Here is a 6,000-nt window from a genome sequence, read left to right as displayed (position 1 = left end):
GTCCAAGCCTTTGATGCCACAACATGGTTTTCTCTCCAGAGACCACTAGATTTTCTTCTCGACTTTCAGGAACCACAGAACTGTTGCACCCATCAACAACAATTCTACATTGCAGCTTGTACAGAGTTCCAATTCAAACTCCCCGCATCAATACCAGTGCTCCCTGAACCATTTTGCAGGTATCCTTCTCGAACACTTTTTTTTATACCTGCATCATCCAACTTGCTTACAGAAATCCTATTTCTGGCTAATGCAGGAATATGTAGAACACCTAGAGGTGTTCTAACCCTTCCACCTTGCAACTTCAACTTTACTTTTCTGCGACCAATGATTCTAGCCTTCCTATCATCCCCTAAGAAGACAACACCACCATCGTATTTCTCATACTCGCAGAACCACTCTCTATGGGGAGTGAAGTGAAAGGATGCACCTGAGTCAAACAACCATGCCTCATGATCTACATGTGTACTTGAAGAAGCCAAGTACACATCCCCACCTTCATCTGAGGTGGTTTTTTCCTCTGCAGAAGGAGCATCATCAGATCCCTTTCCTTTATCAGGAGCTTTAGATTTATAGTCCCTTTTGTAGTGCCTTTCCTTTCTGCATTTATAGCACACCACCTTTACAGGTTTTCCTGGAGATTTAGATCTCCCTCTAGATTTAGATCTCCCACTCGATGACTTATTTTTGTTTCTGTTCTGGGATTGTCCTTGTACAAACAAGGCATCACCATTCTGGTTCTCCATATTGTTCCATCTCATCTCCTCCGTCAGCAAGGATGAGACTATTTCATTAAACTGCAAAGCAGTTGCATTGTTACCTATTGCAATAACCAGACTATCCCATGAATCTGGTAGATAACACAACAAAATGATGCACTTATCTTCATCTGAAATTGTAATATCAACAGATGCTAACTGACTTACCACAGTATTAAATGCGTTCAGATGCTCTGTCACCGAGTCTCCATCTTTCATCCTTGGGTTATACAGCTTTTTCCACAAGAACAATTTATTCACCAGACTTAGATTGGTACAAAGTCCCTAACTTGTACAACAAAGCCTTTGTTGTAGCTTCCCCTGATACATTTAGCAATACTGAATCTGAGACACACAATCATATTGTGCTCTTTGCCTTCTGATCCAACTTCTTCTATTCTTCATCGAACACTCCCGTTGGTTTAGTACCCGGATTTACCACGATACACTGATATTTATTCACCAATAGATCTTCCATCTTGAGTTTCCACAACTCAAAACTCCGACCATTAAATTTCTCAATCTCTATCTTTCCACTGCTCGCCATCTTCTTTTACCACCAGAATTGATTTCGTAGATCTCCCACTGAACAGGGTCTACCACAGGCTCGAGCGAAACCCCTCAGAAACAAAGGCATCCCTTTGAATCCAAATCTACTTTGATACCAAATGTAGGTTTTAACCCCATACAGAAATTACTTGCATACGAATTCTAAAACACAGAAAATAAACAATGCGAGAGCATAACACACCAAACACATATACACAAAGATTTTCCCCTGGATTCCAAAACCGGGACTACCAGCTTGATTTTCATTATGTTATTTTCAATGTTATAATACATATTTATACATGCCGAAGCATCCAATACCATGGACCAAAAACATGTGCGAAAATCATGCACAAAACCATAGGTGGGTCCGCCCAAGCTAACAAAGGGTCCAAAACCAAAATTTTCCGCGGCGCTGCCCCAAACCCCATAAAGTGGGGTACGGGTATGCCTCAAACCCCTGGTGACCCCCCCCTCCCTCGCTACACAATTGGCACAACGAAGGGGGCTCCGCCCCCCCTCTAACCCCTCGATTAGCTACTTGGGCTGGTTGTGGAAAGAATATAACAGAACCCAACAATACATTGACTATACAGTTTATATTAAGCATTAATTTTCTTCCAAGTTTCCTTTAGCAGCAAATTCTACCTATTTATAGTATGGATCCTTCTACAATTTGGTTTTTCCTTTATGAATCAACAAGCATTTCCCTATAACTTATTTTTGTTTTTTTTCTTAAGGCATTGTACTCAGATTTCTTCATCTTTGCCTATACTCCTATTTTCCCACATTTTTGTATACAAGGGGTGCCAAAGATAATTCTCCTTCATCCAATGGTCAATGCCTGGTACTTTCAATGTTCGAAACAATGTGTCTTCAATGGGCTTGGGTAGTCATGACCCCTCTCTAAGTACTTGGTTAGCATTATTGTCCTTGAATTTCTCCTCACAGAAACCTTATATTTCCTTTTATTTTTCAGTGAATTAAGAATTCACCCGCCCTCAGTGAATTAAAGTGAGTACGAGTGTTGACTTTTTCACTGTTTGTTTGTAAGTTACTACATTGGAAAGGTCTAAGCATAAAGGTTCACACTTTGCACTTTGGCACGTCTTCCATACACATGTAATGCTTTAACTACTTCCTGGTTTTTTTTCTTTTTTTCTTTTTTCCTTTCTAATTAGGGCACATTTTTTGTTCTGTAAGGTTTTGGATTCTGATGCATAATGTTAATGTTCTTCCTCTCCTATCGTATAGGTTCTTGTTGCCTTTCATAACAATATTCCTTGATCACGATCGATATGATGCCGTCAAGGTTGATATGCTATCCATATGGATTTCACGTTGGTTCACCTCCCTTCTCAAGGTTCATGTTTATTGTCAAAGTTCCAGTACAATTCCCTATGTGATGGTGATAAAGTGTGCCCCTCTGATGCACAATATGAATGTTAAGAGTTGAATGGATTCTTTTAACTCATTTTTTCCCCTTAGCTCTTAGTTATCGAATCAGTAATAGTTATACAGTGTGTCTATTCTAATTTTTTTCCAGGCTCATTATAAGGGCACTCCTTCATGATGTGGGCGCAAACCCTGTATTATCGTGTTTTCCAACATGATTTATCATAATCATAATAGATTTTTATGTAGCCTTGTAATAGGGATTGTTGGTTTCCCACAATGTGTTACCTGTTGACGGTATCGTACTATGGCTAGCTCGATGCTTTCTTTACAAATGTATCTCATTATGATCTGCTCAGGTAGTCTTCCATGCAACAATGATGTAATTTATAGTCGAAGGTTTCCATTATATATATATATCTATATATATATATATATATATATATATATATATATATATATATATATATATATATATATATATATATATATATATATATATATAATTCTCAAGTTATGGGTTACAATGGTTAAATTATTGGATCCACAATCTATTTTTATTATCAGTCACAATAGTTAATATATATGTCATTGTTGCCAAGTGAATGAAAAAGGAATTAATTTTCTTTCATATTCATTCTTCCTTTCTTTTTGCTATTTGAGTTTGTATAATTATATAAAAGAAGTAGATCCATTCATTTCTTCTTGGTATCCTTTCATCTCGTATGATTACTAGTCTCTCTTTACAACCCATGCACATTTCATTTGATAGCAAGTAACCAATGCTACTTTGAATAGTTTAGAGGTTAGTTTGATGATATTGTCGATGCTATAGATAAGAACTCATTCAAGATTTTAGCTATCTACATACAATTTTTTTTTTTTTTGGAAGGTTTTCCTTCCTAACACGTCACGTGCATGTCAGTACTTTACACCTTAACAAATCAATGATACTAAGATGAAATTTTCGAGGCTTCAAACATGTTCCTTTATGTGCGCTTATCAATAGCTTATCACTGATACAAGGAATTGTTATCTCTGAAGCATATCTTTTGTAAAAAGAGGAAACCTAATCATGTAGTTGCTGAAATCGGTGCACTCAATCTATATCCGTACCTCTCAATTACGAAGTTGGCATACTTGTGTAAACAAGTCTAACCAATAGTTTATTTATTTTCTTTGTGTACAAATAAAATCTATAACAATAAATTACAGTAAATTACACGTCACAGTAATAGAATTTAGTTTCACGCCACTAAATCTAGTATAACAGAATATATGTGCTTCAACAATGCAGTAAAATCAGTCTCCGCGCTAAATCTCAATTCCAACTACAAGTTTATAATTCAATTCGTTAAACACCTACATCTCTACAATACATTCAATTCTATGAAACTAAATTTATACACTACGAACAACTCAAAAATACAACATCCACTTATGACTATTCCTAACAAAGCATCAGTGTCTCGTTGTTCTAAATAAAAGAACAAGAAGATAAATTAACAGATAATTCAAATAGCATCATTAGGGATACTTGGGAACTCCACACATTTTTCCACCCAACCTAGAATTGTAATTCCTCCAGTTCACCCCTGAGCTGAGATGAACTTATGAGGGTATCAAGGCAGAATTTCCTCTAGATTCACAAGCTCATGCAATGTACTAAAGCACAGGACAAGAATCTACTTCTACTTTCAACCAGAGAAATCCAATAAATCAATGACGATAATAAGAACAAGCAGAAGATAAATCAATGGCACATAACGCAAGATGTATCTAGGGAAATCCACTACTCAAAACCTTGCTATCTGTATCGCATATATCATAAATATGAGCGAAGATACAAAGCTTTTTCTCTCTAGAACAATTCCGCACAAGTATGATCAACTCTCTTAGCTCACAAGCTAGCTCAAGCCAAATCCTTATCATATTCAGTAGTTCTCCAAGCCCCTAATCTCTTGCATAATTCCTAGGATGAATAGCCCATATTTAAAGGGAATTCACACTACCAAAACTGCACAATCCAAACAAAAGTTCTTCTCTGATTGCATGCATGATATTTACAACTCAATAAATCACACAACTGATAGTACATTCTCCATGCACTCTAGTCTCAACTGGGTCTTTCTCAGAATCGAAATGCATGAGTTTCCGATGAGGGAAACTTCAGTTAAATAGAGTGACACTTGCAGATGCACTAGTGCACCAAATGAATGTTAACTCTCTATTAGTTCCACAAACAATTTGGAACTAATTTAACTCAACATAACTCAGTCAACTGAGTGATCTAATTACAACTCAAAATTAAACTCATCCTGGACCCCTAAAAATTAGGGAGAACATATACATGACTTCAGAAAGACTTCCAAATCCAAATTCCTATGTTAATTAAACTTAACTAACTATTTACAAGTTTCTATGAGAATATAATTCGATTTTAATTCTTAGTTTAATTCAAGGGCAAATTAAACTAGTATTTGGTGTTGCCATTTATCAACACTCCCTCTCAACAAGAAAGGGATTATCATCTACCCAAGTCCTTTCTATGTGAAATTCGAATTTACATCTTGATAATGCCTTTATCAAAATGTATGCATATTTCTCCTCTATGGGAATATACTCTAACAACATAATCTGCCTCAATACATGATCTCTGAGATGATGATATCGGATATCAATATGCTTGGACTGATCATGAAAAACTTGATTTTCAGAGAGTTTGATACAACTCTGATTATTGTAGTAAATCAAAGTTGGATCCATTTACTGACCAACAAACCAAACAGGACCTTCCTCATCCAGATGGCCTCACACATTTCCTGAATCACAACCATGTACTATGCCTCTGCTGCACTAAGTGCAACCGACCTTTTTTTCCTAATGTATCAAGAAATTGTCACTGAACGAATGTTGAAGTTCCCTCCTGATGTGATCTTTCGGTCGGATGGAATCCCTGCCCAATATTCATTAGTGAAGCCTTGAAGCTTCACTCCCTCTGTCCATCTATATTATAATCCATATTGAGAAGTGCCCTCGAGGTATCTCAACACATGCTTTGTTGTCTTCCAATGCAACTTGGTAGGCCTAACCATTGCTTAAGTAAGTTTGTTAACTGCATATCACATATCCGGTCGTGTGTTCACCAAGTACATGAGTGAACCCGCAAGCTTCTTGTAAACAAAATAGTCCACCACTTTCGTGAAGTAGCATCCTCCTTCCTTCAATTACCTACCAGAGGAGTCTCCATGGGTTTGCTCCTTTCCATGAGGAATCTCTTGAGTATTTTGTTGGCATA

This window comes from Pinus tabuliformis, chromosome 6 (genome assembly GCF_031772625.1).
Source record: "Pinus tabuliformis cultivar Carrire ecotype Pingquan chromosome 6, CPIR1, whole genome shotgun sequence".
Taxonomy (NCBI): Eukaryota; Viridiplantae; Streptophyta; class Pinopsida; order Pinales; family Pinaceae; genus Pinus; species Pinus tabuliformis.
The sequence above is the reverse complement of the archived record's forward strand: the minus strand, read 5'-3'. Positions refer to the sequence as shown.